This window comes from Mobula hypostoma, chromosome 9 (genome assembly GCF_963921235.1).
Source record: "Mobula hypostoma chromosome 9, sMobHyp1.1, whole genome shotgun sequence".
NCBI lineage: Eukaryota > Metazoa > Chordata > Chondrichthyes > Myliobatiformes > Myliobatidae > Mobula > Mobula hypostoma.
The window spans coordinates 120,398,744-120,411,378 of record NC_086105.1 but is presented as its reverse complement, the minus strand read 5'-3'; the positions used below and the strand labels follow the sequence as shown (position 1 = coordinate 120,411,378).

At 41.3% G+C, this 12,635-nt stretch overlaps 1 protein-coding gene across 1 annotated transcript in view; it reads right to left on the bottom strand.

Moving 5' to 3' along the window:
- abat (4-aminobutyrate aminotransferase) overlaps nt 1-1,831 on the bottom strand; it is a 183,531-nt gene extending 181,700 nt beyond the window's left edge. Inside the window, exon 1 of the mRNA XM_063059014.1 lies at nt 1,677-1,831. The gene's annotated coding sequence lies outside the window, so the exon portion shown is untranslated. The remainder of the gene's footprint in view (nt 1-1,676) is intronic.
- Nucleotides 1,832-12,635: the final 10,804 nt, after the last annotated feature.

Genomic DNA, 12,635 nt, shown 5'->3' with positions numbered 1-12,635 from the left:
GATAGAGTCTGGAAACCACAGACAGAAGTGGAGGTGGAAGTAGTAGCAACCTAGAGCAGGGGTTCTCAAGCTTTTTTATGCCATGGACCCTGGCCATTAAACGAGGGGTCTGTGGACCCCAGGTTGGGAACTCCTGACCTAGGGAGATCTTCCCGGTGATGCAGTATGATGTAAGAGCAGAAGAATTAAAGGAAACAGGTGTTGGTTTCCCTAGAGGAAAGGAAACCAAGGGCTAACCTGATAGAGGTATATAAAATACTTTGATGCATAAACAGGGTAAATTGTCAGAACCATTTTCCCCACGTTAGGGGTATCTGTAGAAACGAAAGGATGAAGGTGAAGTAGGTAGTGAGAAAGAGAAATCTGAGGTTAACGTCATGTAGGCTTACTATTAGCTACTGCCTGAGTAGCTGCTTCATTGGTGGTCAGGAATGCAGGTAAGCTCATGCACGCTTGCCTGTCACATGCCTGCACCCAGCCCCTCCATGGCCATGTCTGCTCCTCCAAGAACATGAGAAAAGTACCTGCAAACTAAAGTATTAAAACTTCTTGTAAAAAATTAAAACTAGCTAGGTTAAATTAAAATATTAACAAATTACAATATTTATAAATATAAAAAATCCGTACTTTTCTTCCCTGCAAGCTTACACACACATTGAAATAAATGATCTAGTGAATCCTTCACTATACGTAACTTCACGCAATACACGGCACCCATTTTTTTTGTCGGAGATGTTCAGGATTTCTTCGAATATGCAATGACAAGGTCGGAATCGCTGAGGCGACTTGGGTGCCGATGATCAGATGATGACGGTTTTAAAGCCACCACCTCGCAAATGCACCAAGCAGCAGGGACACGGCAATGAGGGTTATTAGCGGGTTTGCAGGTTAGTTAAAATCAAATAGTGAATCTGATTGAAAAGGTGAACTCGAGGAGTGAAGAGGGAGAGATCGGATCTGAACTTTAACAAAAAGATATTGAGCTCAGCTTTAATTGCGTTGACTCATGAAAAGTGAAATTCTTTACTCGCGATAGTGACCCTTGGGGGTCCCAGGTGTTTGTTGAAGAGGGCAGGGGTTTGAACTAATTCCAAATCATCCTCATGGCACTTCGACCGTCGAATGACGATGTGGGCATCTCGTAAACAACCACAAAAAGACAAGCCACTTTCCACCTACAGAAGTGTATCCTGAGCTCTTAGCAAGTCTCCACATGCAGGGAAATACAATATTTACTCCAGCGTTTATGAATCAAAGCAAAACCTTACATCCACCAATGCCTTTCAACAAAAAAAATATGTAGCTGCGTGCATTTTTGATAGGATTTGCCATTTTAGACGGGAAACATTAAAAACATATATTTTATTGCGGGTTAGCTTTGCCTTATTGAAGCCGCTGGAACCACCGAGGTGTTAAAACAAAAACAGGTCTGAAATTTTGGGGATTCGGCCGGATCGGGGGCCGGACACTATCCCAGTCATAGTCCGCCCATTTCCGATGCATTGATGCAACAGACTCAAGCCACCAGAAACCGGTTCCTGCTTGAAACTGCCGAGCTTCCATACACTGCCAGTGCTCATTCCCCGGTCAGTAAGCACGGGCGCTTTGTACAAAACGATAGAACAAGCAGCGAGAAACATGGATCACTGGTAGCTTCTAAAGCAGGCGGTGCTTACCTTGCGAGGTGCTTCAAACGTGAATCAGCGTTCGTTGCTGAGGGAGCTCTGGGGCGAGGTGAGAGACAGCAATTATTGTAAGCAGTCCCTTTTAATAATTAGCTCCCGGTCGCTGCACAAATTCAATCAACTGTCAAACTGTGGTCCGGAGCGAATGAACCAATGACAGCTCAGGCCTGCAGTGACTGACACACAACCCACTGTCACTTTCGTGTTCTTACTGATAACGCTCTGACGCTAGCCCTTGCTCTCTTTCTCCAAGCTGCTCCAAACACCAAATCGTCTCGAGCACGTCTTTTTTTTTTGCTTTTACCGTCCTTTCGTAAAGTTCTACGTTGCCGTCAGTTATACACATACATCAATTCGAGAAAGTAACACACGCAAAAATGCTGAAGGAACTCAGTAGGTCAAGCGGCATCTGTGGAGGGGAATAAACTGCTGATGTTTCAGGCCGAGACCCTTCATCAGGACTTCGGGTTTCGGCCCGAAACGCGGACTGCTTATTCCCCTCCGGAGATGCCGTCTGACCTTCTGAGATCCCCCTGCTTTTTGTATGTGCTGCACTGGATTTCCAGCATCTGCAAATTATTTTGTGTTTATAATTCAAGCAAGATGCAGCGTTAAACAACAGAGAAGACAGAAGGACAGATGGCACAATGACTATAAACGTTAATGTATCAAAGCGTCTCAAATCGGTGAATCCGTTCTGAATATACCAATGTGAGATAAGAACGGGCTACTCGGCCCTTCAAACCCATTCCCACACATTGTAAAATTGTGATTGACCTGAGCTTAATCTCAGCACCCAGTTCTTCCTTATATGCGGTAACCTTTCACCTATTTTTAGCTTGAAAGTTTACAACCTTCCCTAAAATATATTCAGCGACTCAGCTTTGACTTCCCTTTGCAGAGAAGAAATCCAAAGACCCACAAACATCAGAAGAAAGAAAATCACCTCATCTGTTTTAGGAGGCCTCATTTTGCCAAACAGTAGGCCCTTATTCTACCCACTCTATTAAGATCCTTCACCATCTCTGAGGCTTTTAACACCTCTTATTTTGTACAGAGGACCATCATATTCACAGGTTGACAGAGCATTGTCAAGATATATAGAGAAACAAGTTGTCAGGGTATTGGGTATCTCCATAATGCAACAAACACTGAATTGTCCCATTAACAACACTGAAACCTGTTCATTCAATTAGAAATGTTGTGAGCCAATCATTCTCAGCATGCAGGAATGGTATTAAATAATTTTGTATTGCTGTTAATTTTTTATAAGATAATGTGTAAGAAATTTTGTTATGCAGGTTGGTAAACTGGAGATCACCAAGGTTCAAGGATCTCTGAATTTATCTCATTGGCACATGGTTACTTCTGTAACCTATTTGAAACAAAAACTGCAGCTTTCCACCATAGATTATACAGTACACAGTGCACATCATTGAATGGCCATACAGACTTTGCACTGTCCATGGTGTGCAAAGTCAATCATTTGGTAAGAGTGGGAATTTAAAGTAAAGGGGGAAAACAGTTGTAGTTTTGCCTCCCATACTATTAGCTATTCACAGAAACTTGAAGAAGTGGGCATTCAGTGGATACTGGTTAATGTGGACACACCAGGATCAGTACATTTTGGCCCAATTAAGCAGTTGCCTCAATTAGCTGAAGTTTATAAAGTATAACAAAGACAAACTATTGTTTTAACTGAGTAACAATTTATGTATTTAAATGAAATACAGAACAAATGTCAAAAATACCAATACCTCTACAGTACTACAAAATTGTGTATTAATTTCTAATAGTTATCAACAGATCATCTGCTGAGTTTTTTTTAATTGACTGTAAATGAACAATATCAGTGCAGACACCTAGTGCAGATAATGGACTGGCTTCGTACAATGCTTCAGACAATTGCATCCTCCAAATCTTCATTTTCATTGCAACAAGGAAGATCATTGTTGATATCTTCAATATTCCTAACTTGCTGAAGTAGTGAAATCCTTTCATTTGCACTTCTGGCCATTTCTGTCATCTCCAAGACTGAATGCTTGAAATGGCAGTGAGCAAGATTGCCTTACTGCTTATTTCCTGCCAACTATCAGTAATAAAAATCACTGCTTTTTGAATACAAACATGTGCAAATTGACGCTTTTTAAAACTGATTGCTCTAATGTAGTGTCTAATGGCATGTCAGACACTAGTTAGAAACTGTTTAGCAACAGTCTCCTGCCCCAATTAAGCAGCATAGTGTACCAAATATACAGCTGCTCTGATTAATTGATGCCCAAATTAGCTGGACCCACTGTATTTTAAAACCACGAGATAATTAATTTAGTAAATAACTTAAAAAACAACAAATAAAAATAGATAACAAAGGTTAACATACACTCAGTGGCCACTTTATTAGGTATCCTCTGTAGCCTCTAAGAGTATGTTTGCGTCCATCCACTTCAGGGTTCAACACTTGTGTGCTCAGAGATGCTGTTCTGCACACCAGTGTTGTAACACATGGTTATTTGAATTTCTGTCATTTTCCTGAGAGCTTGAACCAGTCTGGCCTTTCTCCTCTGACCCCTCTCATTAACAGGGCATTTTTGCCCAGAGAACTGCCACTCACTGGATTTTTTTTTTGTGTTTTTCACATCATTCTATGCAAACTCTAGAGACCACTGTCTGTGAAGATTCCAGGAGATCAGCAGTTTCTTAAATACTCAAACCACCCTGTCTGGCACCAACAGTCATTCCACGGTCAAAGTCACTTAGATGACATTTTTTCTGCATTCTGATGTTTGGTCTGAACAACATCTTAAGCTTTTGGCCATGTCTTCATGTTTTTATGCACTGAGTTGCTGCCACATGATTGGCTGATTATATACTTCCATTAATGAGCCGGTGTCCAGGTATACCTAATAAAGTGGCCACTGAATGTATGTACGAAGTTGTTGTGTCTCTGCACTAAAGTTGCAGGAGGTTCTGCTCAGGGGTCTGATATGATAAAATATATTGTAGGTAGACATCTGCATCTTAGATATTTATAGCTCAGAGTTATTGAACTGGATTGCAAATAGATGACAGACTGACTCACAAAGAAGAGAAAGGAGGATCTGAACAATTTGGCTCTGATCATACCTCAGAGAAGGTGCAGGAGCTGAAAAGGTTCACATGTAATTCATTGCTAGAGGGAATATAGAATTCAGCTGAGATGGACAATGAGGACCCATGACAGAGATCCATATCAACTGATACAATGTACTTGCTTTCTGTGACACTGAGATTAAAAGCTCTGGGGAGAAAAGCAGTGCACTTGTTTTAAAATGGAAAGAAGTTAGAAATCATACATTTTAAACTTGCAAAGTATAAGGGGGTGTGGAGAAAACAATAAGGAATGTTTATTGCACACTTGGTGGAGACCAAAAAAGACTACTTGGCACACTCTGTCGTGTTGCCAGGTGAGCAGAGGTGTGAATGTTTGTTAAATCACAGGAGGAGGAGATGTAAATAGAAAGAGATTAATTAAAACAGAGAAGTGTAAAGAAAAAGAGGAAAAAATATTAGAGCAACATACATCAAAGTTGCTGGTGAACGCAGCAGGCCAAGCAGCATCTATAGGAAGAGGCGCAGTCGACGTTTCAGGCCTGCTGCGTTCACCAGCAACTTTGATGTATGTTGCTTGAATTTCCAGCATCTGCAGAATTCCTGTTGTTTGCGAAAAAATATTAGAGCTGTGAAATACCCACTGTAGATTCAAAACATTACAGATGATAGAAACCTTAGCCAGAAGCAGCAAATACCTGAAATACTCAGCAGATCGTACAGCACCCGAGCCACGAGAAACGGAGTTAGTGTTTCTGTCTGATGACCTATCATCAGAACTGGCCCATTCTGCAGCTGAAAAAGCTGGTTACCTCAAATTAACTAACTTAGTCTTAGTCTTGAGGACTGTATGGCGCCAATATGGAAGATGAGATTCTGTTTCTTGATGTTAAATTATGATTCATCACAAGTATAGAATTGACTTACCCATAAAAGGCAGAGGGTGGTAGTAGATGGAGTGTATTCTGCCTGGAGGTCAGTGACCAGTGATGTTCCATGGGGATCTGTTCTGTTAGTGATTTTTATAAATGACTTGGATGAGGAAGTTGGAGGGCAGGTTTGCAGATGACACAAAGGTTGGTGGAGTTGTGGATAGTGTGGAAGATTGTCATAGTTTGTAATGGGACATTGACCGGATGCAGAGCTGGGCTGAGAAGTGGCAGATGGAGTTCAACCTGGAAAAGTGTGAAGGGATTCAATTAGGAAGGTTGAATTTAAAGGCAGAATACAGGGTTAATATCCAGAATTTTGGCAGCGTAGAGGAACAGAGGGATCTTGGGGTTCACGTCCATAGATCTCTCAAAAGTTGCCGTAATGGGACATTGACCGGATGCAGAGCTGGGCTGAGAAGTGGCAGATGGAGTTCAACCTGGAAAAGTGTGAAGGGATTCAATTAGGAAGGTTGAATTTAAAGGCAGAATACAGAGTTAATATCCGGAATTTTGGCAGCGTAGAGGAACAGAGGGATCTTGGGGTTCACGTCCATAGATCTCTCAAAAGTTGCCTCACAAGCTGATAGGGCTGTTCAGAAGGTGTTTGGTGAGCAGGCCTTCATTAGTCAGGTGATTGATTTCAGGAGCGGATGATAATGTTGCAGCTCTATAAAGCCCGGGTTAGACTACACTTGAAGGGTTGTATTCAGTTCTGGTCACCTCATTAGAGGAAGGGTGTGGAAGCATTAGAGAAGGTGGAGTGGAGATTTTCCAGGATGCTGCCTGGACTAGAGAGCATGCCTTATGAGGACAGGTTGAGCGAGCTAGGCCTCTTTGGTGCAAAGGAGGATGAGAAGTGACTTGAAAGAGGTGTACAAGATGATAAGATGCAAATATTGAGTGGATAACAGAGACATTTTCCCAGGGCGGAAATGGCAAATACCAAAAAGACGATCACTCGATGTTAGACTGCACACTGCCTTTGTGCACAGACTCCTCTCTGACGCAGTCAGCAGCACGATCCACACCAAGTCGAACTCTTGCAGTTTCTCCACCAACCAGCAACTTCCTGACGGGGTAGACTTGCAGTACTTTAGGTTCTTAATATCCAGCAGGGTCTTGCGAAAGTAAAATCATCATCATCTTTATATGCCGTGTTGTATGATGTGGACGGTCCTTCTGGACAGTGTCTTTACAAGATGACTGTCCCCAGCTATTATCAATACTCTTCTCAGACTGTCTGCCTGGCATCAGTGGTGGCATAACCAGGAATACTGGTATGCACAAGCTGCTCATACAACCATCCAGCGCTGGCTCCCATGGTTCCATGTGACTTTAATCGCAAGGCTAACTATGTGCTACACCTTGCCCAAGGGTGACCTGCAGGCTAGCAGAGGAAAAGAGCACCTTACATCTCCTTTAGTAGAGATGTATCTCAAGCCCACCATTCAAAATCATAAAAAATAAGATTAACAAGGACAATAACACCTTTGGTTGGCCTCATAGAAGCTGCTGTGATCGAACACGCCACCATCTTACTGGAAAGGCAAGTATTGTATCTACTTATAAGTAACGAGAGAGATTTAGTTACATTTTAACTGTGTGTAAACATTTATCTAATGGTGATCATAATGCTATCAAATTGCATGCAATGTTTGAAGGGGAAGAATACAAAACAGGTTCAGTTAATGTTGAAAGAAACACTGTCCATAGAAAGCCAAACCAATTCATTCAGCAATCAGTGTAGTATGTTCACAGAGAATTTAACATGGGCAGAACCAGTTTTTATCTTGAAGAGGCAAAAGCCAAAGATAGCTAAAGAACCAAAAGACTGTCAAATTAGCAGAATTATTGGTGCCAGGCAATAACACTGAGAACAACAGAAGGCAACAAAACAGCCAGCAAGATTTACAGTCCAAAAAAGGAACATGAAAAGAAAAGTGCAAGTAATATCCACATCAACATCTTTTAAAATAAATAAATTAGGAACAAGAAGGTGACTCAAGCAGGTGGCTATTTGAAAATTGGTAATAATGAACTTGCATATGAAAATAATGAAACAAGCATGTTGAATAATTACATTGCATCAGTGTTTAGAGTGGTGGAAGAGGATGGTATCTAAAATGCTGAAGACTAAAAATGATTAACTGCAAGAATATACAGGAGAAAATATTGATACTAAAGAATGTGAAATCCCTAAAATTGTTAAAGAAAGCAGATGAGAGCAACATTCAAACTCTCAATATAAGTTTACAAACTTACAAAGTTTCTGTGATTAGGGAACTGATTGGAAAACTATGCATGTCACACTACTTTTCATGAAGAGAAGGAGAAATTAGGGAACTATTGAAAAGAGAACTTATTGACTTTACAGGTCTGGGATTCTTTGTCAGAAATAGGCGTCCCAGATGTGAGCAGTTAGATGCAGGTGAGGTTTTCCTTAGAATTATTGTTTGAGAGGAGCTGAGTCAGTTAGGGCAGTGGTACGCTCTTCCTCGAGGATGTGGGTGATCAGGGAGACTGCCAGTGTATCTGATGACTTCTCCTGTAGGAAGTGCACCCAGCTGCAGCTCCTGTCTATAAGGACTGGATGGTGTGTTGCCTCCCAGGTGCCAGGGGCAAGGCTGGTTCAGAGAGGCTGCAGACATTCTTGAGGGGGAGGGTAAGCAAGCAGAGGTTGTGGTGCACATTGGCACTAATTACGTAGCTAAAAAGAGGGAAGAGGTCCTGCACAGTGAGCATAGGGAGTTAAGAAAGAGCCTGAAAAGCAGGATCTTGAAACTAGTAACTACTGGACTACTCTTGGTACCATATGCTAACCAGGGCAGGAATAGAAAGATAGAATAGATCAATGCATGGCTGAGGACCTGGTGCAGGGGGCAGGATGTCAGGATCTTCGATCATTAGAATTCTTTTATGGCAGGGGATACGTATACAAGACGGATGGGTTGCACCTGAAGTTTAGGGGAGCAAATATCCTGGCTGGGAGGTTTGCTACTGCCAATCAGGAAGGTTTAAACTAGTTTAGCGGAGGGGGGGATGGGTATCAAAACACTAAGTCAGAAAGTGGAGGGGTTTAGAGGAAGGTAGACATCATGACCAGTAAGAACAGGCAAGAGCAAGGTGATAGGCACAATGAAATGGATGGGTTGACTTGTGTGTATTTTAATGCTAGGAAAGTTTTGGGCAAGGGTGATGAACTTACAGCATGGATCAGAATATGGAATTATGATGTTGTGACTACATTGGAAACTTGGTTCAGAAAGGAACTGGTGTGCATGCTTAATGTTCCAGGTCTTTTAATGATCTAGGAAATATACAGAGGAGATTAAAGGGTGCTTGGGGGAGTCAAGGACAATATCACATCCACACTCAGAGTGGACACGATGGAAGGCTCATCCACTGAGTCTCAATGGGTTGAACTCAAAAATAAGAAATGTATAATCACTCTAAACTACACAACTCCATACAACCCCTGGCACATTGAGGAACAGATATGCAGACAGATTAGTGAAAGGTGTAAAAACAACATGGTTGTAGTAGTGGGTGACTTTTACTTCCCTAATATAGACTGTGACTCCTAGGTGTAAGGGGTTTAGATGGGGCAGAGTTTGTTTGGTGCATCCATAAGGATTTCTTGAATCAATATTCTAATAAGGGGAGGGGCCATACTGGACCTGGTGTTGAGTAGTGATACCTTTCAGAGGGAGATCAATTAGGGAACGATGATTGGAACTCCTTAAATTTTAAGATAGTTATAGGAAAGTTAAGTTTAGAGCTGGTGGGTGAGTATTAGATTGGAGCAGGGAAAATTGAGAGAGCATTAGGCAAGAGCTAGGGAGAGTTATTGGGAATGGCTATTTTTGGGCAAGTCCACATCTGACATGTGGAGAGTGTTTAAAGACCAACTGCACAGAGGACAAGATCGGTATGTTCCAGTAAGAAGAATGGCAAGTTAAGGGGACCTTGGATGTCGAGAGAAGTGGTGGATTTAGTCCAGAAGGAAAAGGAAGCATATGCAAGCTTTAGGAAGTTAACCTCAAACAGAGCTGTTGAGGGTTACAAAAAAGCCAGAAAAGAATTGAAGAAAGGACGAGCCAGAAACTCCTTGACAAGTAGGATTAAAGAGAATTCTTCCACTCTCCTGCTATCAGGTTCCTTCTTCTGCAGTCCTTAGTCTTTTTCAATGATCATCTCCCAGCTTCTTAATTCATTCTCCTCTCCCCCACCCACCTGGTTTCACCTATCACTTTCTAGCTTATCCTCCTCCCTCTTCCCCCACCATTTTATTCTGGCGTCTTCCCCTTTCCTTTCCTGTCCTGATAAAGGGTCTACGACCGAAAGGTCGACTGGTTATTCATTTCTATAGATGTTGCCTAACCTACTGAGCTCCTCCAGCATTTTGTGCATGTTGCTCTGGATTTCCAACGACAACAGAATCTCTTGTGTTAAAGAGAATTCTAATGCATTCTTTACACACATCAAGAGCAAAAAGATAATTAGGAAGCAAGGAAGACCACTCAAATATAAAGGAGGAAACATGTACTTGGAGGTGGAAGATGTGGGTGATGACTAATGAGTATTTTACATCCAAGAAGAAGGACATGGAGGACGGGGAGATTAGCGTGGAGAGTGCTAATATACTAGATCTTTTTTGAGATAGAGAAAGAGCTGCTGTTAGGTCTCTAAAAGAACATTAAGGTAGTTAAGTCTGCAAAGCCTAATTGAATGCATCCCAGGTTGTGGAGGGAGACAAGAGATCAGATTCTTGGGTCCGTGATTCAATTTCATTGTGACCTCTTTAGTCACAGGCAAGGTCCCAGAGGACGGGAGACTAGCTCATGTTGTTCCATTATGAACAAAATTGAATAGGGATAATTTGGGAAACTATAGACTGGTGACTCTCATGTTAGTGGTAGTGAAGTTATTAGGGAGGATTCTTAGGGATTGGATTTATGAACATTTGGAAAACCATGTATTAATTAGGGACAATCAGCATGGCTTTGAGAAGGGAAGTTGGGCTTAGTAACTTGATTGAGCTTTTTGAGGAGGTGAAGGTCCTATCACTTACTGTATATCTTTCTCTTGCAGATGACTTCCCAAAGTAAAACACCTTTCATTTGTCCTGATTAAGCTCTACTTCCCATTTCTCCACCCAAATAGCTAACCAAGCTATATCTTACTGTATTCTTTAACAACTATCCAAAACTCAGCCAGTTTTCATATTGCCAATAAAATTACCAATCAGACTGCCTATATTTTCATCCAGATTATTTCTGTATACCACACACAACAGGAGTTCTGTTACTGATCCCTCTGGAATACCATTGTCACAATAATGCCATTGAAGGATCAGGAAACACTATTTTGATTACATGATCTGCATGGTTATAATGATATCATAACCGAAGAAAGGCTGTTTAAATTTGTGACTTGAACTATGGCCTGTTCAGGAAACTGATTTTCTATAACGTGAGGTATCTTAAGAATGTAACTATCATATTATAGCAAAACTACCTGTATTAATTTAAGACTCGAGCACTTCCAATGCTTCTGGACATTGATTCTTCCCTTTGACCTATTTTCCTCTAGCTATCCTATTGCTTTTAAGATTCATATAAGATGCCTTGGGATTCTTCTTTGTCCTACTTGCCAACGATATTTCATAGCCCCCTTTAACCCTTCGATTTCCTTGCCGAAGTTCTGCCAAAGTTTCCTTTCTATTCTTCACATGCCTTGCCAGATTTCAGCTTCTTAAACCTTGAATATGTTTCCTTTTCTTTTTTGACTAAATACACAATATCCTTAGTCACCCAATTTACTAACCTTGTCAACCTTGTCTTTCTTTCTACAGGAACATGCTGGTCCTGATCTCTAACCAGATGTCTCCAACATGTCACATGTGAATTTACTCCTAAGCAGCCATTATGCTGACTGTACTTTTTCCATGCCTGGTCTGCAGAGTTCCTCCAGCATTTTGTGTGTGTTGCCTGGATTTCCAGCATCTGCACACTTTCTGTTGTTCTGAATGTACTTTTCCCTGTTCCTGCTGAATATGGTTGTAATTAGCCTTCCCGCAAATTTAGCATTTTCATCCAAGAACCTGACTTAACCTTATCCATAACTATCTTAAAGCTTACAAAATTATGATTACTGTTCTCAAACAGCTCATTATTAAAACTTCAATCTCCTAGCCAGGATCATTTCCCAGGTCAAGGTCCATGTTAGGTCGTGGATAATGACCAAAGAAAAAGGTGGCTGGAGTCGCCTAGCACCATCGCGCAAGGGTGTTTATTAAGTGCATCAAAAATCAAACTTATAAACATTAGTGAAAATAGCAAAAAGAAAATTGCCCATATTTACAAAAAGATATCCACCAGAAAACACAACAAATAGCTCCATACTATTTTGTCCTGAGTGAACTCCTGGCAGCCCTGATCCCTCTCTGCTACTGAGAGTGAATTACCCCGTTATGTTAGGCATCAGGACATCCCATCTTTAATTATCCACAAACTTAACTTAAGTTGACACATGAATTAGAAAATGATGCACCCCACAATGTAGTTACAATCGTATTACAAAACAAACAATACCTTAAATACAGTACACAGACAACATATATGCATTTACATATCCCCAATCACTAAAAAAAAATTCCACCATATATGGTGAGAAAGGCGCCATAAAGCCAACACTTCAGGACCCATTTTTCGAATATACCTGGGGAAGACCTTGAAGTGCGCACAGTCAGCGCAATGATAACGGAAAGACAAAGCAATTTTTTTTTTTGTGTGTGTAAATGCCTGTGTGTAAGGAGTGTGTTTCTCAAGTGTCATCCATCACAGTCCAGTATGACCTCTTCCCTAGCTGAATTACATACATGCTGTATCAAGAAACCCTCCAGATGCACTTAACAAATTCTGCCCCATCC